Here is a 16,575-nt window from a genome sequence, read left to right as displayed (position 1 = left end):
AACCCAGCATTACCAGCCGGATATGGCTTTCCTGTTGGCTATACCCCTGTGTACAGGAAATAACCCCTCTGCCACCACAGGGTCCACTGCACGCAGGAAATAACACATCTGCCACTGCAGGGATGTATGCCGAAACACCTTCTGTATACAGGAAATAACCCCTCTGCCACTACAGAAATGGAACAGGTGGTCACGGTACTCTGTAGCAGGAAATAATCCCTCTGCCTTACAGAAATAAAATATGGATCTGTGGTGGACGAAATTGTGATCCTTTTTTCTTGTAATTGGATTTTAGAAATTGGCACTAGTGAACACAACTCCGTTCAACTAACCAGCAAGTGTACTGGGTCGTCCAAGTAATAACCTTACGTGAGTAAGGGTCGAATCCACAGAGATTATTGGTTTGAAGCAATCAATATTTATTTTATTAATCTTAGTCAGGATGTCAATAGGATTATTTGGATTAAAAGTGAAATTACCAGATTTGATTAGAGGAGTAAAAGAGAACAATAGAGTTACTTGTTGTGCAGTAATGGAGAATATGTTGGAGTTTTGGAGATGCTTTGTCCTTTGACTTCAACTCTTCCTTGGAATCCTCTTCTCACACGCAGGTTCTATCCATGGCAAGTTCTATGTAGGGTGTCACCGTTGTCAATGGCTACTTCCCATCCTCGCAGTGAAAGCTAATGCTCACGCACTCTGTCACAGTACGGCCAATCACCGGTTGGTTCCCGCTCCTACTGGAATAGAATCCCTCTTTTGCGTCTGTCACTAACGCCCAGCAGGTTAAAGTTTGAAGCACGTCACAGTCATTCAATCCTGGAATCCTACTCGGAATACCACAGACAAGGTTTAGACTTTCTGGATTCTCATGAATGCCGCCATCTATCCGGCTTATACCACGAAGATTCTGTTGGGGAATCTAAGAGATATTCATTCAATCTGATGTAGAACGGAGGTGGTTGTCAGGCACACGTTCATGGGTTGAGGAAGGTGATGAGTGTCACGGATCATCACCTCCTTCACAATTAAGCGCGAATAAACATCTTAGATAAGAACAAGCGTGTTTGAATGGAAAACAAAGGAATTGTATTAAATCATCGAGACGCTGCAGAGCTCCTCACCCCCAACAATGGGGTTTAGAGACTCATGCCGTCACAAAGTATGTAATTCAGATCTGAAAATGTCATGAGGTACAAGATAAGTCTGTAAAAGTTGTTTAAATAGTAAACTAGTGACCTAGGTTTACAGAAAATGAATAAACTAGGATAATTGGTGCAGAAATCCACTTCTGGGGCCCACTTGGTGTGTGCTGGGGCTGAGACTAAAGCTTTCCACGTGTAAAGGCCTTTCTTGGCGTCAAACTTCAGATTATGACGTGTTTTGGGCGTTCAACTCCGGATCATGACGTTTTTCTGGCGTTTAACTCCAGACAGCAGCATGTACTTGGCGTTCAACGCCAAGTTACGTCGTCTATCCTTGCGCAAAGTATGGACTATTATATATTGCTGGAAAGCCCTGGATGTCTACTTTCCAACGCCGTTGAGAGCGCGCCAATTGGACTCCTGTAGCTCCAGAAAATCCATTTCGAGTGCAGGGAGGTCAGGATCCAACAGCATCAGCAGTCCTTTTTCAGCCTAAGTCAGATTTTTGCTCAGCTCCCTCAATTTCAGCCAGGAAATACCTGAAACCACAGAAAAACACACACACTCATATTAAAGTCTAGAAATATGATTTTTGCCTAAAAACTAATATTATTTTACTGAAAACTAACTGAAACATGCTAAAATCTACATGAAATTACCCCCAAAAAGCGTACAAAATATCCGCTCATCAATCTGTACCGCAGGAAAGCGTTTCTCACTGGTTGCACCATTATCTATCTGACTGCCATAATGCAGCAGATGAACATATAGATATCTCTGAGGTTGCCTTAATGCAACAAATGACCTTTCAATAGGTCCTCTGCTCTTTATCGTATTACTCTCTTCACTTTGTCTCTTTATTCTGCTCTGTTTGTTTTTTTTTCTGCGCTTCTTTACTTTATTCTGCTTTCTCTATTTAACGTATGTATTTAAAGCTTATGTAAATTTCAGTATGAATAGTTAGCCCGTCCCAAGTATAGGTTCATTACGTCTATACTGAAACAGTTTAACTTTTCATATAATACCTAATCCTGGTCGCAACTCAAGGACTAACTATGTTACCCTAGTTTGTTCACTAGTTTCTGTCTGTTTTTCTGTCGTTAAAACTTTACAGGCTTTTTCTTCGATCTTTTATATTTTCTTCAACTTTTATCTTTCTTTTATCTTTACCTCACTAATATGTTCTTACCACTCCCTAAGTGTTTTATGAAGGTAATTATGAGATTCTGCGCTTAAAATTGTCTTTCTAAAGTTTTTACAGAAAACTGCTTTTTCCGTATTATTTTATTATTTTTATTAAAATATTATTTTTAATTAAATATTATTATTTAATATTTTATTATTATTTATTATTTTATTATTAATTTTTGAAAATTAACTTGCCTTTTATTTTTAACCTTTAAAATTCACTTTTTACCACCCGTAACTTTTAATATTTCTACTTTAACCACCCTAACTTTAAGAAATTACTAAACAACCCCCTAAACACCAAAAATTTTACTTCCTTGCCCTTTTTAAGATCTAAGGCCTGTTCTTCATTGTTCTTCATCACACTCAAAGTGTTCTTCATGTTCTTCATAAATTCTTCAAATTCTTTCTCTGTTTTTACCCGTTTTTCAGTCTTTTTAGCAACCGATTTTTACTATAATTCATAATAAATTAGCAGCCACTAAAACCCCATCTTTTCTACATGATTTCAACACAAATTGAACCTCAATTTAAGCCCAGGGTTTCGTTTTTCCAGCTGCTCCAAGAACATGAACATAAAGCTTGAATTTCATCAAATTTCATCAAAATTTCACCAAATTTTCACCAAGAATCAATCATATATGCAACCAATTTTTAGCACAGCCAAATTATACAACATTCACACAACTCAAACACAAATAATCAAGATTAATTTCGTGGAACCCTACCTGGTTTTGCTGCTCCTAATTCAATTAGATTTTCAGGTGGTCCTTAAGCACTTTTTCCTCCTAAATCACATTAAGAAAACACATATTTAAGCATGTTTCCTTGAAACCGAATCAAAAGAGAGATGGTGCAGCCAACTCACCTTGATATTAGCCTTGATAAGTCATATGATCATGTAGAGAAAGAAGAGAGGATCATTTTGGTCGGATTGGAATTTTGATTTGAGTTTTAGTTCAGCAAAAATCAAGCTTTGAAGATTTGGAACTAAGAACTTTTCTCTCTTTTTCTCTCTACCTATTTTCGGCCACAAAGTGAAAATGAGCCAGCCTTGGGGGTTTTGGGGGTGTAGGGTGAGTTGTGATTGGTTGGCTTGGAGGTGGATTAAAATAATATTAAAATATCTCAGGTGTATAACTACTAAAACTAGATGTATCGGAACACTTGTAAAAACATCTATAAAAATTATTTTCTGAGCTACTAGCATAAATGACATTAGTAACATATTTATTATAAGAATAAAACATGAATAATGAGGCCTTAGCATTGCTAAAGTCATCAGAGAGTGCTGGTGCTAAGCTACACCAGTAAACTATGAACCCGGTTAAACCAATTTTCTGTTTTTAACTAAAATTGACCAGGTAACCTTATAATATCATTCAAGAAGCTTCTAATACTCATATAATGATGATATTACCCTATTATCTCTCTTCTCTCATGAATCGAGTCCGGTTCGTCAAACTGAGACTGCTTACGAAAAACTGGATCAAAACTCCTAACAGATACGGTTAAAAAACTATGTTCTTCGTGACTGCATTATTGAGCTTGCCTCATAAAAGGTTCTAGCTTAAAGATGACATAATGACAATGAGGATTGAGATATTTGATAATATATCAGAGCTTCTCCCCTTACTGATCCTTCGGAGTTCTCCGTACTTTCAGAAAAGATCTCGCGTACTCGAAAACCGGGGTTGTTACATTTGCCATGCGTATAGCGATGCGTACGCGCACTGTACGTGTATGCGCTGATGGTTGCACATGATTCACTTAATGCAACTCATGGCCAGTGATTTTAGAAGCCTTGTGGGCCCAATCCAACTCATTTCTGATGCTATTTAAGCCAAGGATTGAAGGGGGAATGAACCAACTTAGATTCTTTTGATCATTAGTCATAGTTTAGTTTTAGAAGTAGTTAGAGTTAGTTTCTAGAGAGAGAAGCTCTCACTTCTCTCTAGAATTAGGATTAGGTTTAGATTTAGATTAGGAATTCTTAAATCTAGGTTTAATTCATGCTTTGATTTACTTTTCCTTTACAATTTCTTGTTCCTCTACTCTTCCTCTCTCTAATTTTTTATTTCATTCTTGTAATTGTTTACTTTGTTGTTGATGCACTCTTCCTTCTTCTACTTTCCTATAATGCAATTTGAGGTAATTCATGTAGATCTTATTTTCTTTAATTATTGTTGTTAATTCTTGCAATTAGTTGTTGTTAGATTTTGTTCTTGTTGTTGATTTACTATGCTTTCCTTTTGTGCCTTCCAAGTGTTTAATAAAATGCTTAGTTAGATTTTAAAGTAGAATTTTATGCTCTTGGCTTGGAAAGGTAACTTAGAAACTCTTGAGTTACTAATGTCCAAGTAATTGATGATTGGGATCCATTGACTCTAGTTCTCACTAATTGAATTATTCAAGAGTTAGGACTTATGGACTAGGATTGATATAGCTCATTTGACTTTCCTTTAACACTAGTTAGAGGATGACTTAATGGGATTGATCCTTGCCAATTCTCAAGTTGTGGTTAGTGATTAGGATAGAGATCCTTGACCACCAACCCTTGCCAAGACCATTTTAGCTTTTAGTTTACTTCCTTGCCATTTATCTTTCATGCCTCTTGTCAAAACCCCAAAACATACCTAATAACCAATAACAAGACACTTTATTATAATTCCTAGGAAGAACGACCTGAGGTTTAAATACATCGGTTATTAATTTTAGGGGTTTGTACTTGTTACAAACAAATGTTTGTGTGAAAGGATTATTATTGGTTTAGAAACTATACTTGAAACGAGATTCATTTGTGAAATTATAGACCATACAAAAATCCATTGCATCAACCTCATGTCCTTAGCCATAATGAAAAGGATGAGGATTGAAGAAGCAAAACCTACCAGAATGGCCCTTCAACTAGCTAACAGAACTTTCAAATTTCCCCATGGTGTGGTGGAGGATTTGTTGGTAAAAGTGAGAGAGTTTATCTTCCCAGCTGATTTTATTGTGCTTGATATGGAAGAAGATGCCAACACATCAATCATCCTAGGAAGGCCATTCCTAGCTACTGCTGGAGCCATAATTGATGTTCAAAAAGAGGAGCTAGTCTTAAAGTTACATGAAGAGAAAATTGTCTTCAATGTCTTCAAGGCAATGAGCTACCCCAAGGAGTCCATTGGTGAATGCATGATGGTGGGTACAATTGAAAATCTCGTTCAAAGAGTCATAGAGGAAGAACAATGTGAAGAAATCAAAGAGCAAGATCAAGAAGCCTCATGTGGTGAGCTACCACTAGAGACTATGGAAGAACCAATCATGCTGGACAAGACAAGTAAAATAGAAGTAGAGGCACCAAAGTTGGAATTAAAAACTCTGCCTCCAAGCTTGAAATATGCTTACTTGGGTGACAACAACACATACCAGTGATCATACATTCAAGCTTGAATGAGGAACAAGAATAGGAGCTAATCCAAGTGCTAAAACAACACAAGGATGCTATAGGGTGGACACTTGCAGATTTAAAAGGAATCAGTCCTTTAATATGCATGCACAAAATCCTACTTGAGGAAGGTGCAAAGCCCGCAAGACAGCAACAGAGAAGGCTAAACCCCACAATGAATGAAGTAGTCGAAAAAGAAGTGCTAAAGTTGTGGCAAGCATGGGTAATCTATCTAATCTCTGACAGCCCTTGGGTGAGCCCAGTGCAAGTAGTTCCAAAGAAGGGAAGGATGACTGTTGTACCAAATGAGAGGAATGAACAAATACCAACAAGAACAGTGATTGGCTGGCGCATTTGCATAGATTATAGGAAGCTCAATGAAGCCACCCGAAAAGATCATTTCCCCTACCTTTCATGCACCAAATGCTAGAAAGACTTGCGGGGCAAGAATACTACTACTTCTTGGATAGCTACTCTGGCTGCAACCAAATAGTTGTAGACCCCAAGGACCAAGAAAAGACTTTCTTTAGTTGTCTCTATGGTGTCTTTGCTTATAGGAGACACTACAAGAAAAAAAGCCTATGGCCACGCTTTTCTCTTGCCACGCTTCAAAAGCGTGGCCAAAAGTGGTCAATGGCCACGCTTTTAGAGATTTGGCCACTTTTTTAATTGTCACGCTTTAAAAGCGTCGCAATAGAGCTATTTTCTTGTAGTAAGAATGCCCTTTGGATTGTGTAATGCACCTGCAACATTGCAAAGGTGCATGCTCTCCATCTTTTCAGGCATGATTGAAAAGTTCATTGAAGTCTTCATGGACGACTTCTCTGTGTTTGGGGATTCATATTCTAATTGCCTATATCACCTCACCCTGGTGCTAAAGAGGTGCCAAGAAACCAACTTAGTTCCAAACTGGGAAAAGTGCCATTTTATGGTCACAGAATGGGTGGTTCTTGGGCACAAAATCTAAAAGAAGGGCATAGAGGTGGACAAGGCAAAGGTGGAAGTAATTGGGAAGTTGCCTCCACCTTGCAATTTCAAGGCAATTAGAAGCTTCTTAGGGCATGCTGAGTTCTATAGGAAGTTTATTAAAGATTTTTCAAAGATTGCTAAACCCCTCAACAACCTACTTGTCTCCAATACCCCTTTTGTTTTTGATAAAAAGTGTATCGCCTTTGATGAGCTTAAAAACAGACTTTTCTCTACACCTATTATAGCACCACCTAGCTGGGATCTACCTTTTGAATTGATGTGTGATGCATCTGACTTTACTATTGGTGCTATTCTTGGACAAAGGAAAGATAAGGTAGTACATGTTATCTACTATGCTAGCAAAGTTCTCAATGAGAATCAACGGAACTACACCACCACGGAGAAGGAACTTTTAGCTATAGTTTTTACTTTTGACAAGTATAGATAATATCTTATTGGCTCTAAAGTTACTATTTTCACTGATCATGCAGCCCTCAAGTATTTACTGACCAAGCAAGAATCCAAGCCTAGGTTGATAAGGTGGGTCTTGCTACTTCAAGAGTTCAACATAGAGATTAAATATCGAAGTAGAGCAGAGAACAAGGTGGCTTACCACCTATCAAGAATCCCACATGAAGAGGATGAAGCACATCAATTTAAAGTGAATGAAAGTTTCCCTGATAAGCAATTGATGATGATTCAAGAGAGCCTTTGGTTTGCTGATATAGCCAACTTCAAGGCTATTAGGGAGTTACCCACCGACATCAACAAGTACATGAGAAACTAATCAATGATGCTAAACACTACATTTGGGATGAGACTTACTTGTTTAAAAAGGGTGCTGATGGAATCTTGAGAAGGTGTATCTCACATGAGAAAGGGCAGGAAGTGCTGTGGCATTGCCATGGATCCACATATGGAGGCCATTTTAGTGGAGAAAGAACTGCAGCCAAGCTGCTGCAATGTGGGTTCTTTTGGCCAACAATATTCAAAGATGCACAGGAATTGGTGTCAAGATGCAATGAATGCCAAAGAGTTGGCAACTACCCAAGAAAATTGAAATGCCACAAAGGTTCATCATGGAGTTGGAGTTGTTTGATGTGTGGGGGATTGATTTTATAGGACCATTCCCAACCTCCTACTCGAACAACTATATATTGGTGGTTGTAGATTATGTGTCGAAGTGGGTAGAAGCCATAGCCGCATCAACAAATGACAACAAGGTTGTGATAAGCTTCATGAAAAAGAATATCTTCAGCCGATTTAGAGTTCCTAGAGCTCTTATCAGTGATGGAGGGACACATTTCTGTAATAAGCAACTTAAAGCACTCCTGCTATAGTCAACCACAAAGTAGCAACTCCATACCATCCACAGACCAACGGACAAGCTGAGATTTCAAATAGAGAACTCAAAAGAATCCTTAAAAGGATTGTTGGTAACTCAAGAAAGGAATGGTCCAAAAGGCTGGATGATGCACTATGGGCTTATAGGACAGCCTTCAAAACACCCATTGGTATGTCTCTAGACCAACTGGTGTTTGGGAAGGCTTGTCACTTACCAGTAGAGCTTGAACACAGAGCATTTTGGGCTCTAAAGATGTTGAACTTTGATAATCAAGCTGCCGAAGAAAGGAGACTACTACAACTCAATGAGCTGGAAGAATTTAGGAATCAAGCTTATGAAAATGCTAAGATTTACAAGGAAAACACAAAGAAATGGCATGATCAAAAGCTAGCAAGAAGAGAGTTTGTAGTAGGTCAAAAAGTCCTGCTATACAATTCCAAGCTCAAGTTCTTCCCAAGGAAACTAAAGTCAAGGTGGTTTGGACCTTTCACAATCCTCAAGGTGTCTCTCTATGGTCATGTAGAGTTTATGGAGGACAAGACACAGAGGACCTTCACTATCAATGGCCACAGGCTTAAGCACTACTTGGGGGACTCTTTGAATGAGCAGAGAGTAAGCTACAACCTCAACTAAAGATGGAGGAACGTCAAGCTAGTGACGTTAAAGAAGCACTGGTTGGGAGGCACCCCAACACTCATATCCTTTTGATTTCTTGCTTTCTAGAAGTAGTTTAGGATTGTTGGTAATTCAAGTTCCATGTTAATCCTTTCAATTTCCTGCTTTCCATAAATTGTTTGTGATTGTTATCTTAGAAAGTTTAAGTATCAGTTCAAAGTGTTTGTTAGTTAGTAAATATTTTACTTGTTTCTTTTTATTGAAAGTGCAAAGTTACTGGGTGCACTCATTGATATTGATTGATTGGGCTGAGAACCTAGCTAAAGAGCTAAGTTTGGTGTGGCCACTAACCCACTTAATTTAGGCTTACAACCATTTGAATGAATTAATTTTGAAAGTAAGCCCAGATATTAAGTTTGGTGTGGCCACCACCATATGAAGCTCACACAGCAAGCCTAACATGATTCAAGTTTGAAAGCATTTAGTAAATTGGTGAAGCATACAAAGCCAGATTAATGTGTTTAGAAGGAAGTAGAAAGGAAGAAATGTGAAAGAATTGAATTTATTTCACCCTTATGAACATATTAAAATCCAATGATGAACCCAATTTATCAGATGCAAGAAAATTAAGTTTAGCGTCCCAAAGGACACTCATCAATTGCACTTTAGTTGTATGTTAATAAAGGGAATGTGAAGAAGTTTTTTTTCTTTCACTAATGGGGTTTCTGATCTTTAATTTCAGAAGAGAGAATGAGGCCCACATGATTGACGATTCACTGGGGCAAGGAGTCAAAGTGTACTTACACTTTGGAACTCAACATATGCAGAGAACCAAAAGAGATAAAGGTTAGCGCCTCTTCCTACGCTAGGCGCCACTCCCCAAGTGGGAAAGTGGTGGACGAAATTGTGATCCATATTCTTTTGTACTTGTATGAAATCATTATTATGGCACCGGTTAAATTCAAAACTCCGTTCAACTAACCAGCAAGTGTACTGGGTCGTCCAAGTAATAAACCTTACGTGAGTAAGGGTCGATCCCACAGAGATTGTTGGTATGAAGCAAGCTATAGTCACCTTGTAAATCTCAGTTAGGCAGATTAAATTGGTTTATGGTTTCGAAAATTAATAATAAAATAGAAATAATAAAAGGGATAGAATACTTATGCAGATTCATTGGTGGGAATTTCAGATAAGCGAATGGAGATACTGTATGGCTCAAGAACGCCTACTTTCCTATTGCTTCAACTCAATTCTTCTTACTCCTTTCCATGGCAAGCTGTGTATAGGGGTTCACCGTTCGACGATGGCTACTTTGTATCCTCTCTGGAAAATGGTCCTCTGCGCTGTCACTCGCATGGCTAATCGTCTGGAGGCATCACACTGGCCGAAGGCTACATCCCATCCTCGCAGTGAAAACTACGCACACGCGCTCTGTCACAGCACGGCTAATCACTGGTTGGTTTCCGCTCCTGCTGGAATAGAATCCCTTGATTCTTTTGCGTCTGTCACTAACGCCCAGCACTTGCGAGTCTGAAGCACGTCACAGTCATTCATTACCGGAATCCTACTCGGAATACCACAGACAAGGTTAGACTTTCCTGATTCCCAGGATCCTACTCGGAATACCACAGACAAGGTTAGACTTTCCAGATCCTCATGAATGCCGCCATCTATCTAGCTTATACCACGAAGATTTTGTTGGGGAATCTAAGAGATACACATTCAAGCTCGGTTGCATGTAGAACGGAGGTGGTTGTCAATCACGCGCGTTCATAGGTGAGAATGATGATGAGCGTCACATAATCATCACATTCATCATGTTCTTGGGTGCGAATGAATATCTTGGAATAAAAATAAGAGAGAATTGAATAAAAAGTAATAGTAATTGTATTGAAACTTGAGGTACAGCAGAGCTCCACACCCGTAATCTATGGTGTGCAGAAACTCCACCGTTGAAAATACATAAGTGAAAGGTTCAGGCATGGCCGAATGGCCAGCCCCCTAAAACGTGATCAATAGCCTCTTAGGATGAAGAATAAAACAAAACTGAGACCAAAGATGTCTAATACAATAGTTAAATGTTCTATTTATAATAAACTAGCTCCTAGGGTTTACATGAGTAAGTAATTGACGCATAAATCCACTTCCGGGGCCCACTTGGTGTATGCTTGGGCTGAGCTTGATCAATCCACGAGCTGAGGCTTCTCTTGGAGTTGAACTCCGAGTTATGACGTGTTTTGGGCGTTCAACTCCGGATCATGACGTTTTTCTGGCGTTTAACTCCAGACAGCAGCATGTACTTGGCGTTCAACGCCAAGTTACGTCGTCAATTTCCGAATAAAGTATGGACTATTATATATTTCTGGAAAGCTCTGGATGTCTACTTTCCAAAGCCGTTGAGAGCGCGCCAATTGGAGTTCTGTAGCTCCAGAAAATCCATTTCGAGTGCAGGGAGGTCAGATTCCAACAGCACCAGCAGTCCTTTGTCAGCCTCCTATCAGAGTTTTGCTCAAGTCCCTCAATTTCAGCCAGAAATTACCTGAAATCACAGAAAAACACACAAACTCATAGTAAAGTCCAGAAATGTGAATTTAACATAAAAACTAATGAAAACATCCCTAAAAGTAGCTTGAACTTACTAAAAACTACTTAAAAACAATGCCAAAAAGCGTATAAATTATCCGCTCATCACAACACCAAACTTAAATTGTTGCTTGTCCCCAAGCAACTGAAAATCAAATAGGATAAAAAGAAGAGAATATACTATAAATTCCAAAATATCAATGAATATTAATTCTAATTAGATGAGCGGGACTTGTAGCTTTTTGCTTCTGAATAGTTTTGGCATCTCACTTTTTCCTTTGTAATTTAGAATGATTGGCTTCTCTAGGAACTTAGAATTTCGGATAGTGTTATTGACTTTCCTAGTTAAGCATGTTGATTCTTGAACATAGCTACTTATGAGTCTTGGTTTTGGCCCTAAACACTTTATTTTCCAGTATTTCCACCGGATACATAAATGCCACACACACATAACTGGGTGAACCTTTTCAGATTGTGACTCAGCTTTGCTAGAGTCCCCAGTTAGAGGTGTCCAGAGCTCTTAAGCACACTCTTTTGCTTTGGATCATGACTTTAACCACTCAGTCTCAAGCTTTTCACTTGAACTTTCATGACACAAGCACATGGTTAGGGACAGCTTGGTTTAGTCGCTTAGGCCTGGATTTATTTCCTTGGGCCCTCCTATCCATTGATGCTCAAAGCCTTGGATCCTTTTTTACCCTTGCCTTTTGGTTTTAAGGGCTATTGGCTTTTTCTGTTTGCTTTTTCTTTTTCTTTCTAAAATTTTTTTTCGCCATTTTTTTTTTCGCAAGCTCTCTTTTTCACTGCTTTTTCTTGCTTCAAGAATCAATTTCATGATTTTTCAGATCCTCAATAACATTTCTCTTTGTTCATCATTCTTTCAAGAGCCAACAGTTTTAACATTCATAAACAACAAGATCAAAAGACATATGCACTGTTCAAGCATTCATTCAGAAAACAAAAGTATTGTCACCACATCAATATAATTAAATTAATTTCAAGAATAAATTCGAAATTCAAGTATTTCCCCCGAACCATTGTGAGATAATTCTTTGGGCTTGGGTTCATGCCTTGATCATGGTTCCTAGTGATCCATGCATTGGCATAGAACTCTTGAACCATTAAGATTCCGACTTGTTGCATGGGGTTGGTTAGGACTTCCCAACCTCTTCTTCGGACTTCATGTCGGATCTCCGGATACTCATTTTTCTTGAGCTTGAAAGGGACATCAGGGATCACCTTCTTCTTTGCCACAACATCATAGAAGTGGTCTTGATGGCTCTTGGAGATGAATTTTTCCATCTCCCATGACTCAGAGGTGGAAGCTTTTGGCTTCCCTTTCCCTTTTCTAGAGGATACTCCGGCCTTAGGTGCCATTGATGGTAATGGAAAAACAAAAAGCTTATTCTTTTACCACACCAAACATAAAATATTGCTCGCCCTCGAGCAAGAGAAGAAAGAAGAGAAGAAGAAGAAGAAGAAAATATGGTAGAGAGGGAGAGAGGTGGTTTCGGCTATTTGGGAGAAGAGGGGTGTGTGTTGTGTGAAAATGAAGTAGAATGGAAGGGTATTTATAAGGAGAGGGGGGGTATGTATTCGGCCATTTAGGGTGGGAATGGGTGGGAAAATGGTTTTGAATTTTTGAAGGTAGGTGGGGTTTATGGGGAAGAGTGGATGGATGTGAGTGGTGAATGGGGAAATTGGGAAGAGGAATTGAGGTGATTGGTTAAAGTTGTTGGGAAGTGTGACATGGGGAAGAGTAATCACAAAAACTAGGATTAGGAGGTAAGGTGGGAATATGGTAGGTGGGATCCTGTGGGGTCCACAGATCCTGAGGTGATCCTGTGGGGTCCACAGATCCTGAGGTGCCAAGGAATTCCATCCCTGCACCAAATAGGCATGTAAATTGCCTTTGCACACCATTCTGGCGTTTAAATGCCGTGTGGTGCACATTCTGGGCGTTCAACGCCCATGTAAAGCATGTTTCTGGCGTTGAACGCCAGTTTCATGCTTGTTACTGGCGTTCAGCGCCAGTTTTTCCTCTCTGGGCACATTCCTGGCGTTCAGCGCCAGAATATTGCTTGTTTCTGGCATTCAGCGCCAGAATGATGCTCTGTTCTAGCGTTGAACGCCGGTCAGATGCATCTTACTGGCGTTGAACGCCAGCCTGTGCGTCCTCCAGGGTGTGAATTTTTTTCTTCTGTTTTTGACTCTGTTTTTAATTTTTTTGATTTTTTTTGTGACTCCTCATGATCATGTACCTAATAAAACACAAAATAATAATAAAATAGAATAAAATAAAATTAGATAAATAAAATTGGGTTGCCTCCCAACAAGCGCTTCTTTAATGTCAATAGCTTGACAGTGGCTCTCATGGAGCCACAAGGTGATCAGGTCAATGTTGTATAGTTGCCAACACCAAACTTAGAGTTTGGATATGGGGTCTTAACACCAAACTTAGAGTTTGGTTGTGGCCTCACAACACCAAACTTAGAGTTTGACTGTTGGTGCACGAAATTGCAATCACACTTTTGCAATCCCGCACAACTAACCAGCAAGTGCACTGGGTCGTCCAAGTAATTCCTTGCGTGAGCAAGGGTCGATCCCACGGAGATTGTCGGCTTGAAGCAAGCTATGGTTATCTTGTAAATCTTAGTCAGGATATCAGAAATTATCAGGATTGATTGTGAAAAGCAAAAGAACATGAAATAGGTACTTGTTTTGCAGTAATGGAAAATAGGTTGAGGCTTTGGAGATGCTCCATCTTCTGAATCTCTGCTTTCCTACTGTCTTCTTCATCAAACATGCAAGGCTCCTTCCATGGCAAGCTGTATGTAGGGTTTCACCGTTGTCAGTGGCTACCTCCCATCCTCTCAGTGAAAACGTTCCTATGCTCTGTCACAGCATGGCTAATCATCTGTCGGTTCTCGGTCAGGCCGTAATAGAATCCATTGATTCTTTTGCGTCTGTCACTAACGCCCCGCCTGCTAGGAGTTTGAAGCACGTCACAGTCATTCAGTCATTGAATCCTACTCAGAATACCACAGACAAGGTTTAGACCTTCCGGATTCTCTTGAATGCCGCCATCAGTTCTAGCTTATACCACGAAGATTCTGGTTAAGGAATCCAAGAGATATCTACTCAATCTAAGGTAGAATTGAGGTGGTTGTCAGGCACACGTTCATAGTTGAGAATATGATGAGTGTCACAGATCATCACATTCATCCGGGTTAAGAACAAGTGATATCTTAGAATGGAAGCAAGCATGATTGAATAAGAAACAGTAGTAATTGCATTAATCCATCAAGACACAGCAGAGCTCCTCACCCCCAACCATGGGGTTTAGAGACTCATGCCGTGGAAGGTATACAATGAAATGTGTAAAAATGTCATGAGATACAGATACAATGTCAAAAGATCCTATTAATAGTAGACTAGTAACCTAGGGTGTACAGAAATGAGTAAATGACGTAAAAATCCACTTCTTGGTCCACTTAGTGTGTGCTTGGGCTGAGCAGTGAAGCATTTTCGTGTAGAGACCTTTTCTGGAGTTAAACGCCAGCTTTCATGCCAGTTTGGGCGTTTAACTCCAAGTTTTATGCCAGTTCCAGCGTTAAACGCTGGAAATTCTGAGGGTGATTTGCCACGCCGGTTTGGGCCATCAAATCTTGGGCAAAGTATGGACTATCATATATTGCTGGAAAGCCCAGGATGTCTACTTTCCAACGCCGTTGAGAGTGCTCCAATTGGGCTTCTGTAGCTCCAGAAAATCCACTTCGAGTGCAGGGAGGTCAGAATCCAACAGCATCTGCAGTCCTTTTCAGTCTCTGAATCAGATTTTTGCTCAGAACCTTCAATTTCAGTCAGAAAATACCTGAAATCACAGAAAAACACACAAACTCATAGTAAAGTCCAGAAAAGTGAATTTTAACTAAAAACTACTAAAATATACTAAAACCTAACTAAAAGATACTAAAAACATACTAAAAACAATGCCAAAAAGGGTACAAATTATCCGCTCATCACAACACCAAACTTAAATTGTTGCTTGTCCCCAAGCAACTGAAAATCAAAATAGGATAAAAAGAAGAGAATATACTATAGACTCCAAAATATCAAAGAAACATAGTTCCAATTAGATGAGCGGGACTAGTAGCTTTTTGCCTCCGAACAGTTTTGGCATCTCACTCTATCCTTTGAAGTTCAGAATGATTGGCATCTATGAGAACTCAGAACTCAGATAGTGTTATTGATTCTCCTAGTTAAGTGTGATGATTCTTGAACATTGCTAGTGTATGAGTCTTGGCTGTGGCCCAAAGCACTCTGTCTTCCAGTATTACCACCGGATACATACATGCCACAGACACATAATTGGGTGAACCTTTTTAGATTGTGACTCAGCTTTGCTAGAGTCCCCAATTAGAGGTGTCCAAGGTTATTAAGCACACTCTTTTTGCCTTGGTTCACAACTTTATTTCTTTCTTTTTCTTTTTCTTCTCTTTCTTTTTCTTTTTTTCGAAATTTTTTTTTTTGCTTTTTCTTGCTTCAAGAATCAATGTAATGATTTTTCATATCCTCAATAACAGTTCTCTTTCTCCTCATTCTTTCAAGAGCCAACAATTTTAGCATTCTCAAAACAACAAATTCAAAAGACATATGCACTGTTCAAGCATTCATTCAGAAAACAAAAAGTATTGTCTCCACATCAAACTAATTCAACTAGTTTCAAGGATTAATTTCGAAATCCTGTACTTCTTGTTCTTTTGTGGTTAAAGCATTTTTCATTTAAGAGAGGTGATGGATTCATAGGACATTCATAGCTTTAAGGCATAAACTTCAAATTTTATTAATTATGAATTAAGAACAAGACTCAGAAAATAAATATAAGATGAAACTAAAAATATAAAAACAAAACAAAAAAAACGAAAAAAAATAGGCTCCTAATGATAGAAGTTTTCACAGAGTTAGGACTCAACAACCTTGATTTTGAGAAGTGGATGCTCCCTCAGCTTGAGAGGAGAGCTTTTGGCGTTTCATCTCTTGGAGTTCACGCCTCTGCTTCTCTTGTTCCTTCAGCAATTTGCAGAGCATGCAGTTCTGATTCTGCTGTTCTTCCTTAAGTTGCTCCATAGTCTCTTGCAACTTGTTGATAGATGCTTCTAAGCTGGCCCAGTAGCCAATTTCAGGGAATTCAGGGAGGAACTCCTGCGCCCTCCTTTTGATAGAGTTGTCTTGCACTTGTCCTTCCATTGACTTCTTGGTGATTGGGTGTTCAATGGGTATGAATTCATCTACTCCCA

The sequence above is a fragment of the Arachis stenosperma genome, chromosome 10 (genome assembly GCF_014773155.1).
Source record: "Arachis stenosperma cultivar V10309 chromosome 10, arast.V10309.gnm1.PFL2, whole genome shotgun sequence".
NCBI classification, from domain to species: Eukaryota; Viridiplantae; Streptophyta; class Magnoliopsida; order Fabales; family Fabaceae; genus Arachis; species Arachis stenosperma.
Note: the sequence above shows the minus strand (reverse complement) of the source record.